At 37.0% G+C, this 26270-nt stretch overlaps 1 protein-coding gene and 1 pseudogene across 1 annotated transcript in view; one reads left to right on the forward strand and one right to left on the reverse strand.

Moving 5' to 3' along the window:
• The window catches only part of KIF6 (kinesin family member 6), a 511996-nt gene that overhangs the window by 188116 nt on the left and 297610 nt on the right, over positions 1-26270 (reverse strand). The gene's annotated exons all lie outside the window — the stretch shown is intronic.
• LOC122753461 lies at positions 4212-4738 on the forward strand (annotated as a pseudogene).

Consider the following 26270-nt stretch of genomic DNA (forward strand, 5'->3'; position numbering starts at 1 on the left):
GCAATGAGGGTTAAGTGACTTGCCCAGGGTCACACCGCTAATAAGTGTCAAGTGTCTGAGGTCGGATTTGAACTCAGTTTCTCCTGAATCCAAGGCTGGTTCTTTATCCACTGTACCACCTAGGTGCCCCCAAACAACTTAATTTTAAAGAATGAGTGGGTTAAAGAACAAACCATATCAATAATTTCAATGAAGAAAATGACAATAATGCATCAACACATCAAAATATGGGATGCAGCAAAAGCAGTAATCAGAAAAATTTTTATCTAAATGTTTAGAAAAACATGGAAAGAGTGAAATGAGCACAAACAAGAGAACACTATACACAGTAACAGCAATATTGTTCTAAGAACAACTTTGAACGACTAAGTAATTTTGAGTATTATAAATACTCAAATCAACTACAGAGCACCTATGGAAGAAGATGCTATTGGCATTCAGAGAAAGAACAGATAAATAGAAGTATGTATAGCTTTATATATACATACACATTTGTGTTTAATGGTAGCCTTCTCAAAGGCGGGGTGGGAAGGAAGGGAGAAAAAAGTGCACAGGACAGAACATAAGAAAACTTATAAAGAAGCACAAAAAGCAGGATATCTGAAAACAATGTGTAGTATTCATTACATAGTTTTTCCAAAAAAGTAAATGAGATGAAATTGAAATTCATGGTTTTATATTAAATCCTCTTTTTATGTTGTGCTGTGCACATGGAAACTTCTTTTTTGTCTTCTTGTATTTAAGTTCAAAATGAATAAATGATTTTTTTTAAAGAAAAGGTTCTTTTAGAGAAGGGATACTCTAATGAGTTGGTGTCAAAGAATACTAAAATCTGATTGCCCATTCTAAAGTCATTAAATTAGTCAATACGATTTATTGGCCCTTTGAAAGAAGATTATGAACATGTTCTTGTTTCTAGGTTTCCAGGAGATGGGGAGGATATGCTCAGGCCATTCCAGATTAAGGAGTTCATGGCTTTGACACTGGTTTATCATGTTTCTTTTCACATAAAATTATAACATTTGTTTTACCGACAGATGAACTTTTAAAAATGGGCTCCGTTAAGAACATTTGAAGATGATGAGATTTTCCCCTTTAATGGAACACCAAAGAATTTTTTTTATCCTTGACCTTTTAATTCATATTGAATGAGAAAACTGAATGTAAGTCTGTGATCTGATGTTACAAGAAGAGAGATGCCAAAGCTCAGGCCTTGAATTGGCTAGGAGTTGCTGTCTTTAGTCCAACAGTCTCATGATACAATCTGGAATTGTTTTAAATGCCAAGAGAAATGTAATACCTTTTCTCTTCTATTCTCATTTCCTTTTCTCTTGGTCTTCTTTTCCCCCGATATCTCTTATAGCTTCCATGTTTGCTTGATAGTCAGAAGACCTTCCCTTCTTGGTTTCTTCCACATTGTGGGCTTTGCTGAAGGCCCAGAAATGATGCTTCAATCCTTGCCTGCTGCTGCTTTCGTGTCTGGCTCCCTCCCATTTGGTGTCTCTAGTCTTTCTTTCCATTATGCCTGAGCTGCCCACACCCAGCCCTCTCACTTTCTTCCTGTCTGGGCACAGAGATTAAATTCTCCCAGTATTCTAGGCTGGCTACCCATTTGCATCTGTCAACCCCCCCCCCCCTTTTTTTTTTTGGTATGGACATTGGTAACATGCCCAGAGTCAGCAACTCTGTATCTAGGTTTTTTTTTTTTTTCATCCACAGCTGCATTATTGGTCTTTCATTCACAAAATCACATGTGTCCTAAAAACAGGCACATGTGATGTATTTCATCTTATAAGATTTAGAATTTGGAAGGGAATGTGAAAGACATTTAGTCCAATCTTCTCATTGCTCTAAGTCACATGGGTAGTTAGCTTCAGAGCCAATATTCCAACATGTTCTCTGACTCTAAGTCCTATTTTTTTCTACTATAACACATTGCCTCTCCACTATTCCATTCTAGATCTGAGTTCCTTTGGGGCTCTGATCCTGTAAATAATCCAGGCAAGGGGAGAAATGGAAAGCTTGTTCTCCCCATATATTTGGGAAGTAACTAAAGAAAGATCTAGGAAGAATGCGAATCTTCCTATTTCCAACTAAACTCTGGGGAAGATATACACATTAGTTTTGGCAGAAATAATTCTGCTATTTTAACTTAGGGAAATCAGTCAGCACCCTACACATATGACCATTTTAGTATATAAATAGGAACTCATTTAGGTCTGAGAACACTCCCCTCAAAGAGAGAACTTCAAACATTTACAAATCTTAAGTAGCCATGATTAAAGACTACATGACAAGCAAATGTACATGGCAAGAAAGATAAAGTAGAAATGACATTGCTTTTCTATTTATACTTCTATTCCCAAAGCTAATTGTTCATTTTACTTAACTAAATGGTCTGCCTTAAGTAAGATCTTTCAGTAAATGAAAAGTGTTTGAATTTTCCAAGCCCTATATTTCATACCAAGAATCCTGGACCCTTATGGATGGAGAAGGTTATAATTAAACAACAACAACAAAAAATGTCCTGGAGGACAGAAGCATTCAGAAGAAAAAACAAGAAAATTCATAACTTATGAATTCTCTAGATTATAAGTTAATGCCATGCAGTTTCTGTGTCTTAAACTTGTCTTCTACTTCTCCCCCTTTTCTCCTTCTTTTTTCTTGCTCTCATCAAACTTCTGGAAAAAGTGGCAGATACACAGTAGGCCTCAAGAAGTAATTTTGGGGGATTGACTTACTCATTGTTTCTTCATGCTGTATTAGATCTGTAGTGTTAACATTTATAACACAGTGAAATTTTATAAAGTGGTAGCAACTGTATGTTGGGTCAGCATATTGGCTTTGCTACTTGTGCTATCCTGGGCAAGTCATGTAATATCTTTTGGACTTAATTTCCTTATCTGTAGAATCAGGGGTTTGGTTTATATCAATGGTGTCAAACTCAAAAGAAATAGAGCCACCAAACCTGTGAACTGCAAACTGATATAGAAAAAAACATATTAATATTATCTATTGTCCTATTGTATATTTATTTTATTAAAGATTTCTCAATTACATTTTAATCTGGTTCAGCTGCTCTCAGGAGTGTTGACCTCTGGACTAATATGACACTTCTAGCTTTAAATCTATGATCTTTCCTTAACTTTTAGCATTTCTTCTCCTTTCTCTCTGGGGAAATTTTAGCTGGTTATCTAATTTATCCTTAGCTTCCTTCAAAAGGCTCAATTCAAATTAAAGCCTTACTCTCCCCAGTGATTAGCACTCTTTTGTCCTGATTATTTTCTTGCCTACTTTCCTTAATCCTTTTTTTGCAGCTCATATTTTACTGGTTACATGCACCATAGTTCAATCCCATGCTTTAAATCGTTCCATACTTTGATGCTTGTTCCAATCTTGTGAACCCCAAGTCTTCTCTTATAGCTATCAAGATTCTTATTTCCCTGTCAAGAGGTTCCTAATCTATCTACACTCAGGTTTTTTGAGGCAAATTTTTCTTTCAAAGCCATAGTTCTGTTTCTAGGCCTTAGCCAACCAAAAAAAAAATGTAGTTCAGGTTACTGACCTTACTATGGAAAATTCCCTTGTGGTCTTGTTAACATTTTTTCACTCCTTCCACTTGCCTGGGGATGAGGCAAAACAAACTACTAGTGTATATATATATATATATACACACACACATATACATATACATACATACATACATATATATACACACACACATATATATACACAAATATATATATATATACACATACACACACACACACACACATACACATATATATTCCAGTTCTCTCTCTCTCTCTCTCTCTCTCTCTCTCTCTCTCTCTATATATATATATATATATATATATATATATACACCAGAACTGGAATCCAACACTATCTGGACATCATATTAGAAATGGATAATCCACCTTGCTTTGGCTGTGGTTTATGTAGTTCCTCAAAGAAAAAATATAGTTTAAAACTTCAAATAATGGTAGTCCACATCACTGGAAGAGGGTAGTTTGGGGTAAAATCTTTGTTTAATTGAATGAATAGGAAATCTAGTGAGAACTTGGGAGTTTTTCTTTCTGATATCTTTCTTATCTAATAGGTAAGTACACTAATCTTTCTTGTTTTAAGAGACTTAAAAATTAACAATATTTATAAATTTCTGGAACGGAAAAAAACCCCCCCACACCACTTATTCTACTCAAGAATGAATGGTGGTGGCAGCCGCTGTTGGTAGGCGCTCGCGTGCTTCCTCTTTGCTTGGCCCGACGGGAGGCGACGGCTGGGGGCGGGTGCCGGTGCCCGGGACCGAGCTGGACGGGACACGCAATCTCTGGGTTGGGATGAGCTGCGGCTTCACAGACTCAGGGCAGCGCTGGCGGAGCCTTGGCCAGCACAATGGTAGCAGTTGGACTGACAATTGCTGCTGCAGGATTTGCAGGCCGATATGTTTTACAAACAATGAAGCATATGGAGCCTCAAGTGAAGCAAGCTATTCGAAGTCCGCCCAAGTGTGCCTTCAGTGGTGGCTATTATAGAGGCGGATTTGAACCCAAAATGACAAAGCGAGAAGCGGCACTCATATTGGGAGTAAGCCCTACAGCCAATACAGGGAAAATTAGAGATACTCATCGACGAATCATGCTTTTAAACCACCCAGAAGAAGGGAGGATCTCCTTATGTAGCAGCCAAAATCAATGAAGCTAAAGATTTATTAGAAAGTCAAGCTAAGAAGTAAAATTAATACACAGATAATGTTAAATTTATATATACATTGATTACTTTATGTATAGGAGTCCTGATGTTTTGTAATAACTTCATAAAAGCTGTAATATTTCTTTAAAAAAAAAAGAATGCATGGTAATGCATGAAAGATTCCACTTGGACACCCAAAGTGTAAACTACCCATAACTAAGCTCTTGTGTTAGAAACTACTTCCTGAGATGATAGGCCCAGGTATTTAGAGACCTCTAACTTATCTGGCTCATTGAGTCAGTCCTGACTCAAGTGAAACCTATGAGTTTCAGTATCTGGAATTATTTCATGAATAGCCAACTGCTCCCCTCATAAACTCTCAGGCTTATAAGATTTCAAAACACAGGACAGTTATATTTATACTGTAAAAGGCACAGAAAAGATTTTCAATTGAGCCCACTGAGTCAAGATAGGCAATCAGTGCCCCTTCCTCCAGTCCATATGTTTTACATTATCACCTTGGGTGGGGCCCAGAGAGAGAAGTCTAAGGTTCATTCTAGTACAATAGTTTTCTGTGCCTCTACACTTCTCTGGTCAGTGCTTTATCACTCACTCTTTTTTTTTTTTTTTTTGGGTGAGGCAATTGGGGTTAAGTGACTTGCCCAGTGTCACACAGCTAGTAAGTGTTAAATGTCTGAGGCCGGATTTTAACTCAGGTCCTCCTGACTCCAGGGCCGGTGCTCTATCCAGTACACCATGTCACTCACTCTTCTATAGGTTACCTACCACTCCTAGCAAGGTACTGTTGGTCCTTCTTATTGTGGTCACTTTCCTCTGCCCCCAGCAGACATCATGGTTACTGGTCCCTATGGTCACTGTCCTCAGATTTCCTTTGATGTTCCTTACTGTTTTTGCTCTCCTCTTCTCCAAGAACTACTATCTTTGGAGCATCCAGAGAGTGGAGTGCTTTGTACCAGAGCTTCAGCTGACAGCATATCAATTCTTTTTCTGCCAACAGGTCACTGAGGAACTCTGATCTGTTTGAAAAGCCTGCTGTTTTACAGCTGGGTCCTAAAAACCCATTTTCTACACAAGAGTTCTCTTCATGTATCTGTGATTTTTCTTTCTGTTTTTTTTTTTTTTTTTTTAGTGAGGCAATTGGGGTTAAGTGACTTGCCCAGGGTCACACAGCTAGTAAGTGTTAAGTGTCTGAGGCCGGATTTGAACTCGGGTCCTCCTGACTCCAGGGCCGATAATCTATCCACTGCACCACCTAGCTGCCCCGATGTTTCTTTCTTAAGACTGTTGGATCAGCATTTCCATCTTTGGGCTGCTTCATCTTTGACAGCTGTTTACCTCTTCCATCCCCCAGGGCCAAAGATTGTGTCTCCAACTCATATCTTCATGGCCCAATAATTATTTAGGGGTTTGGAGAGGCATTCCCACTTTCTTTCCATTTGTGTTTCCTTCTCCCAAATTTCTAGAAGCATCCCGACCACATTATGCAAAATAACCTGGGCTGCTCCTTGGAGAACTCTAAAAGTGAGGAGGAGAGGGGCAGTACCTATATTTCCCAGAAGATATAAGAGGAAGAGGTACCTGTAACTCAGGGGAGAAGAGCACTTGTTTTATATAAACTTTCCCTCAAATAAGTATAAGTAATCTGTTGCTTGTGAGAATGTTATATTGGACATTTGTGCATATTTCTATGAAATCAGTTATCAAGTCTTGTCTCAAAGATGTGCTCTTTGAAAGGAATACATCTAATATAAAGTTTATTAACTCTAATAGATCCCTTAGTCATATGCATTCTATTACTTCTCAGTAAGTATTTGATCTCTATTTATTGCTGATGCTGGAACCCTTTCCTTTCTACTCAAGTACCAAACTTTACCGTTATCTTCTCTTTCTCAACAGAAACAATCTTATCTCCTTATATTTTTTGACAGGCATGCTTTTATTCTTCATCAAGAACTCACATTGCCCATTAAGTGTACCTTTGAGAAACAGTTCATTTCTCCAAGCCTAGCCCATAGGATTTTAAAATTTATATTTTTAAGGAGCAAAAATCTATTTTTCTCCTTCCCACCACTTGAAACAAAACAAAATCTAACAAATATTCAGAGTCAAGAAAAACAAATTCCCAGATTGGCAATGTTAAAAAAAAGTCTCTTTCTGTATCTTGAGGCCTTTATATCTCTGTCAGGAGGTGGTTAACATGCTTCATGATCAGTTCCCTGAAATCACAACTGATGACTGTACTGATCAGAATTTGTAAGTCTTTCAAAAGTTGTTTTCACAGTGTTGTAGTTACTCTTTAAATTGTTCTCCTGCTTTTGTTCACTTCGCTCTGCATCATTTCATACAAGTTTTCTCCAAAGTTGTCCCTTTCATTATATCATATAAATAGTTCATTGCATTCATGTACTATAATATGCTCAGCCTAATATGCTCATAATATGCTCAATTGATGGACACATTCTGAGTTTCCAGTTCTTTGCAAAAGAACTGCTATAGGGGGCAACTAGGTGGCACAGTGGATAAAGCACCAGCCCTGGATTCAGGAGGACCTGAGTTCAAATCCAGCCTCAGACATTTGACACTTACTAGCTGTGTGACCCTGGGCAAGTCATTTAACCCCCATTGCCCTGCAAAAAAAAAAATGGAAAAAAAGAGAACTGCTATAAATATTTTTTGTACATATGGCTCCTTTTCTTTTTTATATCTTTGGGGTATAGACTTAGTACTGGTATCACTGGATATTCATGGTTTGGTAATTTGGGGTTTTGAATTATTTTGGTTTCAAAATACTTTCATAATGATTGATTCAATTCATATCTTCACCAACAGTGTGTTAATGTACCTATTTTCTTGCACCTCCGCCAACATTTGTCATTTTCATTTTTTGGGGTCAACTTTTCTTGCCTCCTAATTTACTGGGAAGATACAGTGTATCTGTTTCCAGTTCTCCTAAATCTTTCTTCTTTCATAGCTGAAAAACTCATAAAATCTTCATCCATCCTCTCCTCCATTGCTCCAGCTTTTGAGATTACTTTTCTCCTTGCCACAAATAATCCCTCCATTTTATAACCTTGAATCTATCCTTTTAAACCACTTTTAGAACTCTGACTAGTCATTTCCTCAATTTTAAAATTTCATCCTTTCCCTATTGTAAGAATATTTTATTAACTAGGCCTAATTTTGGTGAGCTAAAGCTGACTGGAGGACTAATCTGGGCACTTTTGACTCTCTGGCTATCTGACTTTGTTCATTTTATGTGGGCTGTTTATAAAGTTCCACCACACTGCTCCCAAATTGATAAGCTAAAGATTAAGAAGCCTCTTAGCTAAATAATCAAAGCAGAGTTTATAAGAAACTATGGAAAATTAAGAATACAGGGAAATGGGGGGCGGAGCCAAGATGGCGGAGAGCAAGCAGCAAGCTGCCTGAGCTCTCCTTCTGTTCCCTCAAAACGAACATTAAATCAAGCCTCTGGACGGATTCTGAAACTACAGAACCTGCAAAGAGACAGAGAGACACAGTCCTCCAACCAGAGATAATTTAGAAGACTTCAGGAAAAGGTCGGTCTGACTCAGACAAAAGGGAGGCCCAGCGCAGGACAGCAACCCAGCGCTGAGGGGGTCGGGGCAAGTCAGCAGGAGCTGCGGGCCACAGCCGGACAACTGAGGTTCCCGGAACCTGGTTCAAAAATCTGGTGGCCAAGAAGGACAGTGGAAAAACCTACCTGCACCAGCCGGGAGGGAGACGAACAGGTCAGGCCGGGGTCTGGCGCCTGGCTGGCCGAGCGCAATCAGACAGGAAGTGCAGGGTGGGGGATCTCCACACACCATAAAGGCCTCAGAGTAAAAGCCCGGCCACACAGCACCTATACCCCGGCACAAGAAGCCCAAAACAGGGACCCTGATGCCCCCAGAGCAGACCTCAACTTAAAGAATAAATAAATAAGCTGCAATAATGAGTAAGAAGCAAAAAAGAGCCCTCTCCATTGAGAGCTTCTGTATCAATAGGGAAGAAGCCTACACAAACTCAGATGAGGACAATAGCCTCAAATTGTCTACATCTGAAGCCTCACAAGGGAAGGTGAATTGGTCGCAAGAACAAAAAGCCTTCCTGGAAGAGCTCAAAAAGGTTTTTAAAAATCAATTGCAAGAGGTAGAAGAAAAAATGGGGAGAAAAATGAAAGCAAAACAAGAAAACTATGAAAAAAGAATCAGCAGCTTGGAAAAGGAAGCTGAAGAAAACAAAGCCTTAAAAAATTCATTTGGCCAAATGGAAAAAAAGCTGCATAATCTCACTGAAGAAAACAATACCTTAAAAAATTCACTTAGCCAAATGGAAAAAAAGGTGCATAATCTCACTGAAGAAAACAATGCCTTAAAAATTAAAGTGGGATAGTTGGAAGATAAGGAATCCATGAGACACCAAGAATCAGTCAAGCAGAATAAAAAAAATGAAAAAATAGAAGAAAATGTGAAATACCTCATCGGAAAGACAACTGATCTGGAAAACAGATCGAGGAGAGACAATTTGAGAATCATTGGACTGCCTGAAAGCCATGACCAGAAAAAGAATCTAGACACCATATTCCAGGAAATTATTAAGGAGAACTGCCCTGATATCATAGAATCAGAGGATAAAATCATCATTGAAAGAATCCACCGATCACCTCCTGAAAGAGACCCCGAAAGGAAAACTCCAAGGAATATTGTAGCCAAATTCCAGAATTATCAGGTGAAGGAGAAAATACTCCAAGCAGCCAGAAAGAAGCAATTTAAATATCATGGAGCCACAGTCAGGATTGCTCAGGACCTGGCAGCTTCAACATTAAAGGACCGCAAGGCTTGGAATATGATATTCCGGAAGGCAAAGGAGCTTGGATTGCAGCCAAGAATCTATTACCCAGCAAAAATGTGCATTTTCTTTCAGGGGAAAAGATGGACATTTAATGACATTGGGGACTTTCAATCTTTCCTGGTGAAAAGACCAGAACTGAATAGAAAATTTGATCTCAATATACAAGACTCAAGAGAAGCTTAAAAAGGTAAACAGAGGGGGGAAAAAAAGTTACCCTATTAGGTTAAACTGTTTATATCCCTACACAGGAAGATAATACTCATAACTCTTAAGAACTGTAAATGTATTTGGGCAGAGAGAAGGACTTTATATAGAGGGTATAAATATAAATTGTCTTTGATGTGATGATACAAAAGAATTAAGGGGTTAAAAAGGGAGTCTATGGGGAGGAGAGGAAAGGGGAGGTGGAATGGGATGAATTATATCATATGAAGAGGTGGAAAAAAACCTATTACAATAGAGGGAAAGAAAGGAGGGGGAACATTTTTTCAACCCTATTCTCATTAGATTTGACTCAAAGAGGGAATAACATATACGTTCATTGGGATAAAGAAACTTAACTCATTCTTTAGGGAAACAAAAGGGGAAGGGAAAGGGGGGGACTGATAGAAGGAAGGACAAAAGCAAGGGAGAAAAGGGTAAAGAAAAGAGAGGGGGGTGATAAAAAGGGAGGGCAGATCGGGGGAGGCAGGGGTAAGAAGTAAAACGTCAGTGAGGAGGAATAGGGTGAAAGAAGGGGGGGAAAGTACAAAGGGGGTAAATAGAATGGAGGGGGATAGACAGTCAGTAATAATAACTGTGAATGTGAATGGGATGAACTCTGCTATAAAATGGAAGCGAATTGCAGAGTGGATTAAAAACCAGAACCCTACAATATGCTGTTTACAAGAAACACATTTGAAGCAGAGAGATACACACAGAGTAAAGGTAAAAGGCTGGAGCAGAATATATTATGCCTCAGCTAAAGTAAAAAAGGCAGGGGTAGCAATCCTTATCTCAGACAAAGTGCAGGCAAAAATAGATCTCATTAAAAGAGATAAGGAAGGAAATTACATCTTACTTAAAGGTACTATAGATAATGAAGTAATATCAATATTAAATATGTATGCGCCAAGTGGTATAGCATCCAAGTTCTTAGAGGAGAAGTTAAATGAGTTACAAGAGGAATTAGACAGTAATACTATAGTAGTGGGGGATCTGAATCTCCCCCTCTCAGAATTAGATAAATCTAGCCAAAAAATAAATAAGAAAGAAGTGAAAGAGGTGAATAGATTACTAGAAAAGTTAGACATGATAGATGTCTGGAGAAAATTGAATGGGGATAGAAAGGAATATGCCTTTTTCTCAGCAGTACATGGCACATTTTCAAAAATTGACCATGTATTAGGGCACAAAAACATCATAGTCAAATGTAGAAAGGCAGAAATAGTAAATGCATCCTTCTCAGATCATGATGCAATAAAGATTACATGTAAGAAAGAGCCAGGGAAAAGTAGAATGAAAATCAATTGGAAACTAAATAATTTCATTCTAAAGAATGAATGGGCCAAACAAGAAATCATAGAAACAATCAATAACTTTATCCAAGAGAATGACAATAATGAGACAACATACCAAAATCTATGGGATGCAGCCAAAGCAGTGCTTAGGGGAAAATTTATAGCTCTAAATGCTTACATGAATAAGAAAGAGAAAGAGGAGATTAATGAATTGGGCATGCAACTTAAAAAGCTAGAAAAAGAACAAATTAGAAATCCCCAATTAGACACTAAATTAGAGATCCTGAATTAAAGGAGAAATTAATAAGATTGAAAGCAAAAAAACTATAGAATTAATCAATAAAACTAAGAGCTGGTTTTATGAAAAAACCAATAAAATAGATAAAATATTAGTTAATTTGATTAAAAAAAAGAAAGAAGAAAACCAAATTACCAGTATCAAAAATGAAAAGGGTGATGTTACCACCAATGAAGTGAAAATTAAAGCAATAATTAGGAAATATTTTGCCCAACTGTATGCCAATAAATTTGACAATCTAAATGAAATGGATGAATATTTACAAAGATACAAACTGCCCAGGTTAACTGAAGAGGAAATAAAATCCTTAAATAAACCCACATTAGAAAAAGAAATTGAACAAGCTATTAATGAACTCCCTAAGAAAAAATACCCAGGGCCAGATGGGTTTACGGGTGAATTTTACCAAACATTTAAAGAACAATTAATTCCAATATTATACAAATTATTTAGAAAAATAGGTGAAGAAGGAGTTCTACCAAATTCGTTTTATGACACAAATATGGTGGTGATACCAAAACCAGGCAAAGCAAAAACAGAGAAAGAAAATTATAGACCAATTTCCCTAATGAATATTGATGCTAAAATCTTAAATAAGATATCAGCAAGGAGATTCCAGCAAGTGATCACCAGGATAATACACTATGACCAGGTGGGATTTATACCAGGAATGCAGGGCTGGTTCAACATTAGGAAAACTATTAACATAATCAACCACATCAATAAGAAAACCAACCAAAATCATATGATTATCTCAATAGATGCAGAGAAAGCTTTTGACAAAGTACAGCACCCATTCCTAATAAAAACACTAGAGAGTTTAGGAATAGGGGGAGCTTTCCTTAGAATAATAAACAGTATCTACCTAAAGCCATCAGCAAGTATTATATGCAATGGAGATAAATCAGAGGCCTTCCCAATAAGATCAGGGGTGAAACAGGGATGTCCATTATCACCCCTATTATTTAATATTGTCCTAGAAATGTTAGCTTTAGCAATCAGAGAAGAGAAAGGAATTAAAGAAATTAGAATAGGCAAGGAGGAAACAAAACTATCACTCTTTGCAGATGATATGATGGTATACTTAAGGAATCCTCGAGAATCAAGTCAAAAATTACTTGAAACAATTAACAACTTTAGCAAAGTAGCAGGATATAAAATAAATCCACATAAATCATCAGCATTTCTATACATGACCAGCTTCACATGCCTCAGCACAGGCTGTGCCAGAGCCCAGCATCTCTCAGATACCTCCACTCAGGTGGGAGGGAGCTGGGGGCTGTTTTTTCCCCAGCTGTCTGACCTGGCGTCTTGCACAGCCCACAGGGCTTTCTGGCTCAGCTGAAGCAGAGGGGGAGGGGAAGAGACCCTGAAGGCCTAAGGCTTTCTAATCTCAGCCTAAAGGTAGGGTCCCCAAATCAAAATTAATTTCCACACTATCTATAGGACACTCCTACAAATATGACCAGATCTTCCTTGAAAAAGCATATTCCATTATACCATAGAAAGAATAATCTATCTTTAGATTAATAAAATTGAATGTAAGAAAACCACTGAAGAACTAAATAAATCTGGGCACTGGTTTTATGGAAAAAAAATCCGCACCACACAATAAAATAGATAAACCATTAGTTAATTTGATTTAAAAAGGGAGAAAACCAAATTACCAGTATTAAAAATGAAAAGGGTGAATTCCCCACTATAGAAGAAGAAATTAAAGCAATTATTAGGAGGTATTTTGTCCAATTATATGCCAATAATTCTGACAATATAAGTGAAATGGATGAATATTTAAAAAAATTTAAGTTGCCCAAATTAACAGAAAAGGAAATAGAATACTTAAATGACCCTATCTTAGAACAATAAATTGAGCAAGCCATCAATGAGTTTCTTGAGAAAAAAACAATGCCCAGGACCAGATGGATTCCCTAGTGAATTGTACTAAACATTTAAAGAACACTTGATTCTAATACTACATAAACTATTTGGAAAAACAGACAAAGTAGTCCTACCAAATTCCTTTTATGTCACAATTATGGTGCTGATACCTAAAGTACAAAGAGCAAAAAAAAAAAAAAAGAAAGAAAGAAAACTATAGACAAATTTTGCTAATGAATATTGATGTAAAAATTTTAAATAAAATATTAATAAGGAGATTATGGCAATATAGCAAAAAGATCATATATCATGACCAAGTGGGATTTATACCAGGCATTCAGGGCTTGCTCAATATTAGGAAAACTATCTGCATAATTGACTATGTCAATAACAAAATCAACAAAAACCACATATTATTTCAATTGATGCAGAAAAAGCTTCTTGACAAAATACAGCACTCATTACTATTTAAAACAATAGAAAGGATAGGAATAAATGGAGCCTTCCTTAAAATGATTTGTAGTATTTATCTAAAACTATCAGCAAGTATTATTTGTGATTGTGATGTGTATATAATAAAGTGGTAATCATCAAAATAATCTGGTATTGGCTAAAATAGAGAAGGGTGGATCAGTGGAACAGATTACAATAGACAGTAGGTAATGGGCACAGCAATCTAATGCTTGATAAACACAAATATCCTGGTTTTGGGGAAAAGAACTCATTATTTGACAAACACTGCTGTGAAAATGGGAAAGCAGTTTAACACAAGCTAGGTATAGACCAACATCTCATGTTATAAATCAAGATAAGATCAAAATGGATAAATGACTTAGACTTGAAGGGTGATACCATAAGCAAATCAGGGAAGCATGGAAGAGCATACCTGTCAGATAAAGTAAGAATTTGTGACCAAACAAGAGATAGAGAGTATTATGGGATGTAAAATGGACAATTTCGACTGCATTAAATTAAAAAGTTTTTTCACAAACAAAACCAATGCAACCAAGATAAGAATGAAAGCAGTAAACTGGAAAAAATTTTACAGCAAGTTTCTACAATAAAAGCTTCATTTCTCAAACATATAAAGAACTGAGTCAAATTTAGAAGAAAAGGAGTCATTTCCCAAACTGATAAATGGTCAAAGGACAGGAACAGGCAGTTTTCAGATGAAGAAATCAAAGCTATCTAGATATATTAAAAAATGCTCTAAATCACTATTCATTTGAGAAATGAAAATTAAAAGAACTCTGAGGCACCACCTCACACTATTCAGATTGGCAAACATGACAGAAAAGGAAAATGATGTATGTTGGAGGGGAAGTGAAAAAGGTCGTTAATGCGCTGCTGGTGGAATTGTGAATTGATCCAACCATTCTGGAGAGCAATTTGCACCTATGCCCAAAGGGTTGTAAAGCTGTACATGTCCTTTGACCCAGCAATACCACTACTAGGTTTGCATAAATAAAAATAAAAAAGGAAAAAAGACCTAGAGACACAAAAATATTTATAGCAGCTCTTTTTGTGATGGCAAAGAATTGAAAATTAAGGGGATGGAAAAGGCACCAGTCCTGGATTCAGGAGGACCTGAGTTCAAATCTGGCCTCAGACACTTGACACTTACTAGCTGTGTGACCCTGGGCAAGTCACTTTACCCTCACTGCCCCTCAAAAAAAAGAAAAAGAAAAGAAAAAAAAAGAAAATTGAAGGGATGCCCATCAATTGGGGAATGGTTGAAGAAGCTGTGGTATATGATTGTGATGGAATAGTATTGTACTGTAAGAAATGAACAGCAGGATGAGCAGGATGCTTTGAACAAAAACTGGAATAAATTATATGGATTGATACAAAGTGAAGTGAGCCAAACCAGGAGAAATCATACACAGCAACATTAATATTGTATAATGATTATCTTTGAATGATTTATCTATTTTCAGCAATAAAACAATTCAAGACAATTATGAAGACTTATGATGAAAAATGCTATCTTCCAGAGAAAGAACTGATGGAGTCTGTCTGAATAAAGTTCAAAGCATACTATTTTTGTGTGGGTTTTTTGGGGGGTGGGGGTGGGTTTTTTTTTTCTCCACAACATGACTAATACAGAAATATGTTTTGCATTATACAACATGTATAATCTATATCAAATTGCTTGCCTTCTCAGTTAGGGCAGAGGGGACTGAGGGAGACAATTTAGAACTCATTTTTTTCTTTAATGTTAAATTTTTTTTACATGAAATTGTAAATTCCAATTTCATGTAAAATTTTCGCTCTTCCTCATCCTAGCACAATCAGATGACAAAGGCCTATTATGGATGATACCTGTTCAATATCTTTCACATCTGCCCTCATCTTTGCAATCATTCTGTCTTCACTCTAGCTAAGAGCCCCATCATCACTCATCTGGACTATTTTAACTGCCTCTAATTTCTTTTATTTTACTAAAATATTTATAGGGCTTCTAATTACCTTTAGGATAAAATATAAACTCATTACCCTGGGATTTAAGCACATCCATAAAATGGCTCCACTCTACTCCTCATCAGTCTTACTTCACATTATTCCTTTTCATGTATATTCCTTTATAGTCTTTGACTTTCGGAATATTTTTGTTCCTCTAAGACTTATCTTTGATATCACTTATCCTGGAGTCATGCCATATCCAGGAGTGAATTTAGTGGATCAATACTATGTAGAAAGTACATTAAGTCTGAGCTCAGTCTCCTTGGGGGTCAAAATGTGTTTCAAGGAAACGTTTGTACTTCTGTTTTTGCTATATTTGCAAAATAAATATCCCTTCGTAAAAGTTAATGCTTATTATATTAACTGGTTAAATGTTACTTGGGTATAAATTACAAATGGATTACAGAAGGGAGAACACAGCAGAATGGGAGACTATGCCAGCAACATTAGGGAAAGACACCCCTGACATTTCAAGGGTACCCCAAGGGGGAAGATATTATCAGCCTTACTTTAGGAGACTGAATCTTGAATTATTTTGCTAAATGTGCAAGAAATCCCCTACCTCATCATATTCCCTCATATTATACTTTATTAAAGTAGGGCACTGAACACTTAAGTGTCACAATGGCATTAAGGAGTAGCCCAGGTCCTGTGGCTCTAAATTTCCTTCCCTTTCTATTTATACCATGCTGTCTCTCCTAGTAGTAATAGTAGGCCTCTACCAGTCGCTGACGACCATGGATCAGCGCCTTGAAGAGCCACAGGCCACAGTGTGGCTGTGCAGTCCGATACGGGAGCTGTAGCTCCTGAGTGACATAACCGGTAACTGTTGTATCTACCCTATGAGGAGTAGCTGGAGTATCCTCTCCAGGGCACTGGCCTGGGTGGATCAATATGGAAAACAAGCTGTTGCCCAAGCAGCAGGTTTTCCCTCTCCGTGACATTGGTGGATCCAAAGGAGAGACAGAGCCAATCCAGTTTGGCACCAGTGCTGCCACAGGAGTTGCCAGAGGGATGTGATGTCCAACATCCAACTGCCTAAGGAACTCTGACTCCTGATTTTTCCTTGGGGTTAACTCCTGAAGCCTTTCCCATATATGAGTATAGCCGCAAGGCAGCAGAGGTTTAAAATCAGGGTTTCCTTCCCCTAGGCAGGTTGCCTGCCAAGGCTAAAGAGCCCTACCTGCCTGAAACGACTGGTTTTAAGGTGCCAGTGATTCGCCTTCACCCCTTCTCCTGTTAGTGAAAACAGTTCCGCCATGAGAAGGCCAGCAGTTGGGCTTCGGTTGTCAGAGGCTATTTGAGATGCACGCTATAGGAGCATTTTATAGAGAGTGGGAGCTTATCCCCACTCCCACCCCTGGCATGACAAACCTGGTAAGGGCTTAATAAGTATTGGGTTGAATGAAATTGGAAAATGATGCATTACTTTGTTCAGTGTGAACCAGCATTAAATAGAGGATTAAATGTATCTTAAAATAGGCAAGGCAAAGGTAAGCCGACTATGAGTATGATAGAGGTAGTTTGTGCCATTATTTCCTAGTAGATGATTCCCAAATTTGCATTTCTTACATTGATATCCCATATTAGCCCTACTCCTTTAGCTTCAGTTGAGTATTTCACTGTGACATCAAATGCAATGTCAACTAAGCTGAACTCATCATCATTCCTCCAAAATTATACCTTTTACAATGATACTGCTTTCTTCAGTGGCACTAGTCTCCTACCTAGACATTTAAGGCTTCATTCCTGATATCCAGTTTGTCACCAAGCCTTGCCGAGTCTCCCATTGAAATGTCCCCTAATATGGTGTGTCCCCTAAATTCCTACTATTTCCATTCTAGTCTTGTGTCATGACTGAATTATTACAGCAAATTCCTAGTTAGTTTCCTTGCCTTCAATCTTCCCCTCCTCAAATCTATCTTGTGTACCAGGGTAGGCTAATTGAAAAAACAAACAAACCACAACACAAATTTCATCAGTCACCTACAACAGCTACCCATTGCTTATTGCATCAAATTCAATTTCTTCTATCTGGCTTACAAGGCTCTTCTCGGTCTGGATCCATTCTACACATTCAAATTTACTTCCTACTCTTTCTCAGCTCAGAGTACCTTCTATTCCTTTCAAGCTAATCTCTTCACTGCTCCTCACAGTCATTTTTAAATCTTCATTAATGCTGTTTACCTTATCTCCTGCTTCCTCTCTAAGTAGTCTAATTCTATTAAGTCCAGATGAAGTCCTGCCTGCTCCAAGAAACCTCTTACTACCTTACTCTCCACTTCTCTGAACTCTTACTGTACTTGTCAAGAGCAGACATTTTAGCATTTAATTATTGTTTCATGTATATTAGTTATGCCTCACTAGAGATAATTATAAACTCTTCAAGGGCAAGTACCTTCCCATACATTTGGGTTTTTTTTGTTTGTTTGTTTTGTTATATGCTATAGCATCTACCAAAGTCCTAGTGCTGTTCAGTAAATTCATTTCAACCCAATCCAGTAAAGATTTATATTTATAGGTGTATTAAGCATTTACTATAACATTTACTATTATAGTTTGTTCACCTATAAAATGAGCTGGAGAAGGAAATGGCAAACTACTCCAGGAACTTTGCCAAGAAAACCCCAAATGGAGTTACAAAGAGTTGGACATGACTGAAACCACACAACAACCATTAACATGAGATGCCACAAATACTTGTTAGTTGCTTTGGTGCATCTTTTGGGTAAGGTACTGATTGGTATCAAGAATTAACAGCTTGTGTTTGCAGCAGCAATGTAAGGAAGGCAACATGGGGTTTAGTTACTTAGTGTCAATAAGCTTGACATCAAACTGAATTGTGAACATCTCAAAGATGAAATGAAAAATGCCAGACTAGAATTTTGTAATGCTTGTGTTAAAATATGCAAATGTTAAAATTTGCAATGCTTGTGTAGAAACTCTTGGATGTCAATTAGATTGGCTCAAGATATTTTGCTCTCTTAATTTGGGGATGATTGTGGAGTGGGGAGTATAGTTTTATCTAGGGACAAGAGAGTGGCAGCTGGGACATCTTCCCTTTACACACTTTTAATGACACAAAGATCTGACAATGAAAGGATACTAGTGAGCACTGATGGGGCCAGGAAGATTAGGGGCTAGTACTGGTGTGTAGGGCAACAATATGCTCTCTATTCCTATCCTAGGCAAGATCCTTTGTCAACTTTCTACCCACATACAAAGAAAGAAGTTGTATTTATTTCCTCATTGAGAAGGCACATTATGACAGTAAGTGGATTATATAGGCCTCACTCTGATCCTGCCTACCAACCATTTTATAATTTAAATAAGCAAGGAGGGAAGACTCCCTAGAAAAGGAAGAGCCCTTGACATCTTTGATCAATTGCCATTTACTTAAGATCTCCTAGTAAGTGTCTTGAGGCTGGTTTTGAACTTTGTTCCTCCTTACTCCAGGCCCAGCAATCTATCCACTGTGCCACCTAGCTTCTAATTCTCATTTATAGGTAATTTCAAATTAGAATCAAAAACCTCAAAGGCATCACTTAGGCTTACTCCCTCTCATTTTAACCAGTAAGAAAATCAAGGCCCAGAAAGATAATTTCACTTCTCCAGTCACATAGTTTGTTGGTGGCAGGGATGACCTGACCCTCAATTTAGCATGTTTTCCACTTACAGCACACTTCTTCATGTTATCCTCAGAAGTGGATGTGTAAATCAATAGATAATCCACAAACCTTATTTTAGTCCGCAGTTTAAATCTTAATACTAAACTTTTCCAGAACTGCACATAATATATAGAAAGAACACTTCTTACTGCAACTCCCTTTGGGGAAGAATTCAAAGAGAACTGGGTGGCCGTGTAGCCAGAGAAAAGAACAGGGTTGGTATTGATAAGACACATGCTTTGTAGTCAGCTTCTAAGTAATACAGAGTTGACTGTACCCACAATACTCTTTCCTTCCTTGTAGATGCATCAAAATCTTTTCCATATCGCAAGTCCTGCTCTTCTCCCTGACTGTCCATCCCCCACCCCCAACAATCTCAGTCCTCAGCTGCACATGATTTCTACAGCTGCATTTGTAAGGAAATGGTGCCTTTTCAAGATTTCCCACCTGACACATCATATTGTGAGTCATCACACTGGGTTGTATCTTTGGCTGACAGACCAAGTTTTCTCTTTCACCATTTGAAAAAGCAGCCTTTCACCTACAATAACTGTTTAAAATCAATTGATATAAAACAGGTTTTAGACTCATACATTTTGAGCATCTGAAAGAGATCTAAGATTTGACCCTAAAATTAAGGGCATAAGCACTTAAATGTTCTGCTGATGTTCCAGGCAGCTGTCCAGTACTCAAAGGAGAGAGGCAATGGCTGTTATTGCAATATCTAGGACATTAGCTTTAACAGGGAGGAGAGGGGGCAAGGAAAAGAAAAAAGTCCACCAATAATCCAAAAAATAATAAATGAGGCAGTGCTCCAAAGGAAAAGAAGACCAGTTCCTCTCCCCCACCCCAACTAAAGTGGCTTTTTTTTTTTTTTGGTGATTAGCATTTTAAATAGGAAGCCCATGGTGATCTCTCCCTATAGTAACACTCATTTGACACACTGCATATAGTAACAGTCTTTTCACATCTACAGTCTAATCTCCACAATGAAAATTATAGTTTCCATTAGAGGAGGAATAACACAATAATTTTTATATACATGTTTTCAGTGTCTGTTCTATCCTCCCAGTATCTATCACACAGTAGGCACTCAATAAAAATTGTCTGAGGAATAAGTCCTATTTCTTCCTCCCCATTTAAAAAAAATCAGGAACTTTTAAAATATTCCAAACTTTCCATATGAAATACAAAATATCTAAGACATGTAGATTTGAAGTTTTCTAAATTTTTAGAATATCATAAAAAGACAAAAAATGTATTCTCCATTCAAATACTAATGCTATTTAGTACTTCTAAATATATGAGAGAGAAATTGGAAGAAATCCAAACCAGCAAAGAAGTGTCAAAGACAACTTAATGGTGATTTGATAAATTTAAATATATAAGTGCCTATTAGGCCTTTAGTTGCCTTTGGGAGTATCCTCTGAACGTTCTTGATTAAAATATCATTGGCTTAAGGTCTCTGTGTCTTGAGTCTCTTCGCAGACTTAGTTAGCTAAAGCAGCTTCTTTATTGACTTCAGAGGATACATTAAGCCAAGATCACCCAACACATTACAGTTTGTCCTTAGTGGTCAGTTGTAACTTCTGCCAACAAGCTTTGTGTGATAGGTAGTTGCCATTTCAAATCACCTAAACACCTGTTCCCATCTCTGTTCATATGAATCAAATTGGCAGGTCATACATGATAGAGTCCAGTGCAACTGCCAAAGTTTCATATTCCTTACTAAAACATTGTCATTGCCACGAAGGAATGAACCAATATCCATTAGTTCCTATTCCTTGGGATGAACAGGAAGCATGCCCTTCAATTTGAGTGCTTTTGGACATCATGTTTCATCTTCATATAACAATATTAGATTTCTTTCTGCCTTTCCTTTAAATATAGAAAGTTGTTTATTGATCTTCCCTGCTAGAAGGTTTAGAAGTGTCTGCAATTCCATCATTATGATATCCTCTAGAAAAATTATATTCTATTGAGATTTTTGTTTGTTTTAGGGTTGGGGTTTTTTTTTAGTGTGATTTGGACATAGAAGTTTGCCTGTTTTCAGGGACTGAGCCTTATTGGATAATTGTAAAGTACTTCTGGTGTATGTTTCTCATTAAAAGCTGAAAGGTCTAAATTAGGAGGTGAAATTGTGAGCCCTTCAAAGGGAGTTGATTGCCAATCATCCTTTTCAATTCAGCAATTATTTGTGCTACATTTCTGAGACATATTAGGTTTTCTACTTTTGATCTGTTTCCCATTGGAATTGCTGATTGAAGTATGAGATGCAGCTGCCTTTCTAACTTTTTTTCTTTTCACATGGAAAATACTGGGATTCCACTATTCTTCCACCTGGTGCTTTTCTTCCTTTTGCCTCAGGGTTCCCTGAGATACTAGTTCTAACTTCCACAAAGCATGTCCCTAAAGGTCTAAATAGGCCATCTGGCATTTTCCTGCCCCTCCCAGATGAACCTTCCTCCCCACTTCTAAACTCTTCCTCCTCAACCGTCTCTCAATGAATTTTCCCCCTATAAAATCCAGTCAATCTGTTTGGCAATATCTTCTTCACATTCTTGTTCTGGTCACCTACCAATGAGTTTGTTATTTGGTTCACAGGTTTTCTCTCCACCCTATTACCTGCCATCATTCTTGGAGACTTCATGATTTGTGTTGATGGACCGACCCTCCAGCAACCTGACTTCTCAATTCCTCAGATTCCTCAGTTTCAAACATCTCTTCCATCTCACTTCAGCAACTTAACATGGCCAACCTTAAGCTTCACCATATCATCACCTCCAATATCTAGAACATTAAATTTCAATCCATGACCACAACTTTTGATTCTTCTGCTTCTCCTATCTTTCCTACTCCTAGTCACTCTAACCCTATGCTTTACCCTCATCAGGTTGATGGCTTAGCATGGTTCTAGGTACATTATTAACACTTAATAAACGTTAATTGATTGACTGACTTTACTCCTATCTCCAATCTTGACTCTTTGGACTTTTCCATACATATGTAGACTATATGCCATTCCTTCTCTCTTTACCCTGATTTTCAGATCCCTTTATATATTTTAATTCTCCCACCATTAGAATGTAAACCTCTTGAGGGTAGGGATTATCTTTTTTGCCTGTATCTGCATTTGCAGAACTTTAGCACAGTGTCCAGTACATAGTAAGTACTCAACGCTTGATCTCTCTCTCTCTCTCTCTTTCTCTTTCTTATATGCATCACCTTATACCTGGATTATTACTGTTTTTGTTTCCTCTTTTGTAAAATAGGAGGCCAAACTAAATTACCTCTGTAGTCCCTTCCAGCTTTAAAATACTAAGATCCTAAGATTAATCTTCCTTAAGAGTTTTATCACATCATTTCTTTACTTTAGAATGTTTATTTTTCTTAATTTACTACCATAAAATATCAACTCCTCTTCCTCTGTTTTAAGATCTTCTATTATCTGGGTCAACCATCATTATATAACTTTATATTTCACTACTCTCCTATAATTGGCTTCTACTCTAGTTAGACAAGTCACTTCCCTGTTATATTAACATGTCATGTTCATTCTCCTCCTGTGTCCTGAATAATTTTGTTTCCATGTCTGGATTTTCCCTATTGTTATTTAGCCAATTTTTTCTGAAAGATCCAGTTCAAATTTCATATTTTTTGTGATATCTTCCTTGCTACTACAACTTTCACTGAACTTCCTCTTCTCTGAACATGTATAGTCCATATTATACATTTTATCACTTACTTATGTACTGTTTTATATTGTTCACTGTTGTTTTATAGGTATTAATTTTATTGTCTAAACTAGATTGTAAGCTTATTGAGGACAGGGTCCATGTTTTTATATTTATTCTCAGTTCTCCATTGCGCATCCCAGAAAATAATGGATATATTGAGCACATAAATATTAACTGATTGTTTGATTTTTATTGGCAAAGTTACAGTATACTAATTAATTTGTTAAGTCTTTTCCCCTACTTTAGATATTAGCCAGATTTTAGTCCTTAGTTGTAATATTTATCACAGTTAACATTATCTTCAGTTAAAGATAGAATAATTAGCAAATAATTATTCTTAGAGATACTCTTTTATTCTCAAAGTTAATTTTGTTCACTTATTTACAATTAATTAAAATGTAAAAGTCTGCCTCAAAATGAGTTAGTAGTAAATACTAAAGCATTTATAATTCACATATTTAATATATAATTTGGATTGTCATCTATAGAATGGTGTTATTTAGAGTTTTAGTAAGCACAGAACCTTCAACTAGAGAAAGATCATTTACCTATTTTTCCCAGACAAATGTCAACGTTAGAAAAATTTCTTTATGATGTTAGTCTTACTTTTGGATGTAATGATGTGTCTTAGGGTATAGGTATGCATATGTATCCACATACAGAAAAAGTGTTCTGTATTCCTCAGAGAAATATCTGAAACTTAAAGTCAGTGCCTATACCACTGAGAGATTAGATGATATTATATAAAAACGTTTTAAAATCCACATGTATCATAGCACTCTCTTTGTGACTGTGAGCAAATCACCTCTTTGGGCCTTGGTTTCATCTTTTGTAAAATTCAGTGTTGATCTATATGACCTCCTGAGTACCTTCTACTTCCAAATCTATGATCCTATATGATTATGATAGGCATCTTTCCTCTTTTTCAATGCCACTCTTTTCAATTCATCTTCAATGTACCTAAAGTCTTAAAGACAACTGTACAGATGGTAAAAAGGAAATGTTTTGATTTTGTGGTCAATATGATGAGTATCCTCAACCCACCAAAAGGTAAGAATGTACATACATAAGAAACATACCTCTTTATCGTTTTCTGTTAATATGATATTATCAACAGATATCAGAATGACTTGTCCCTCTCTCACTCAGCTCAAGCCAAGAAAATACCTCTTAGGAAAGTGTGTTCTTCTAATGAGTCATGTCACAGTTGAGGCAGCTTTCTGTGGTTGAACAGGACAGGCTTTCCTTGATCTAAAATTGACTTGTCTCTTGAAGGGGAACAGGGAGTATACCCATGAAATCTCAGAATGAATGTTAATGAGATATTTCTTCTTATTCTCAAAAAAACCCTTTAAATAAAAATGTTTATTATAATTAAAAAAGAAATACACTAACTGTATGACCCTGAACAAGGTAAGAAAAAATCTTTTTGGGAATAATTACACATACATTGAGGGTATCCTTGATGAAACTATGAAGAAAACTGGAAGGTTTTCACAAATGACATTTTATAGCAGACCACATCTTTCTAGACACAAAACTGAATGAAAAATGTAATGCAGAACCTTAAAGTGTTTATAATTAATTTGTTAACTTTCAAAAATTTCATATAGCAAAGAAAAACGTAGATGTAAAGTTTTTCCTTTAACAAGGCATTTCTCATGTATATATTAAGATCAGGAAATATTCCCCAATAAATGCAACAACAGAGTTCATGGTCTTCTGATTATTTTTATTAACTTATTTATTTTTTTGCAGGGCAATGGGGGTTAAGTGACTTGCCCAGGGTCACACAGCTAGTAAGTGTCAAATGTCTGAGGCCGGATTTGAACTCAGGTACTCCTGAATCCAGGGCTAGTGCTTTATCTACTGCGCCACCTAGCTGCCCCCGTCTTCTGATTATTTATGTCATGTGAAGCATTAATAGACTCACTTTACCCCTGTCATGGAGGATATCTTGTACAGAGGAGTTCTGGATTAGACAACTCTGCAACTGGAAGAGAAATTCTCTAGAGATGGGGAGGTCCTTCAGACGATATTATTTACAGATGGCATCATTCTGTTTGCACCAAGTGTTGAATTACTAGAGGGTCATCTAAATGAATCAATAATTTCTGCCCACCAAGTCTCAGTAGAAAAAACAAATGGATGAATACAGATTTCTAAAATATGATAGGCAGTTTAATGAAAAGTTCATTGAGTTAATCTATCAGGGCCTATATCTTGAACAATGGGCCTTCAAAAGTCCTTGAGTCTATTGGCCTTTCAAAACTGACATCACCCTTCTCCTAACATTCTCAGTTAAGAAGCTGAGAATTAAGTGAAGCCAAGAACCTCAAGTCATTCTTAGAAAAATAAAGAACATTCATTGTTGGCTCCCTCATCCTCTCTACACTCTTTCTCAAAACCTTTTGCTGTCAACCTCCATTCTCTCTTCCTTTATTTCAGTCTCTGATGAAGAGGTAGTCCTTTTCCTTGTCAAGGTGAAGCATTATTCTTGGTGAGAGGGGATAGAATCGAGGGTATATTTCCTCTAGAAGGCTGCTCCCACAAAAATTTCTTCTTCCTTTCTCTAATCTTCAATATTTTCCTATCTACTGTCTCTTTCCCTGCAGCCTACAAACACACCCTGATCCTTAAAAAGTCCTCACTTGATCCTATTACCCCTTCAAACTATATAATTCTATATCTTTCCTCCTTTTCATAGTTGGAACAAGCCATCTACTATCATTGCTTCAACGTCTCCTCTCACTTATTTCTGAGCTCTTAGCAGTCTGGCTTCCAATATCAACACTCAACTGCAACTGTTCTCTAGACTGGCCAGTGATCTCTCCATTGTCTCTAGTAGAATGGGAACTCCTTACAAGCAGGGGCTGTCTTACTTTTCTATTTGTATTTCCAGAATTTAGCAGAGTGCTTTGCATACGGTAATCACTTCATTAAATTTTTAAAAAATTATTCATTTAATCACCGAATGGGTATGTTTGCCCTCAGTCTTCCCCTCTAACCATCTCATCTAATACACATGGCTAAGAAAGTAGCATTGTCAAATCCAAGAGCATTTTCTAAGTCTTCATTCTCCTGATCTGAAACACTTGATACAATTGATCAGTCTCTTTTGTCACTTCTCTGTCCTCTCTGGGTTTTTGTGATACTG

This window comes from Dromiciops gliroides, chromosome 4 (genome assembly GCF_019393635.1).
Source record: "Dromiciops gliroides isolate mDroGli1 chromosome 4, mDroGli1.pri, whole genome shotgun sequence".
NCBI lineage: Eukaryota > Metazoa > Chordata > Mammalia > Microbiotheria > Microbiotheriidae > Dromiciops > Dromiciops gliroides.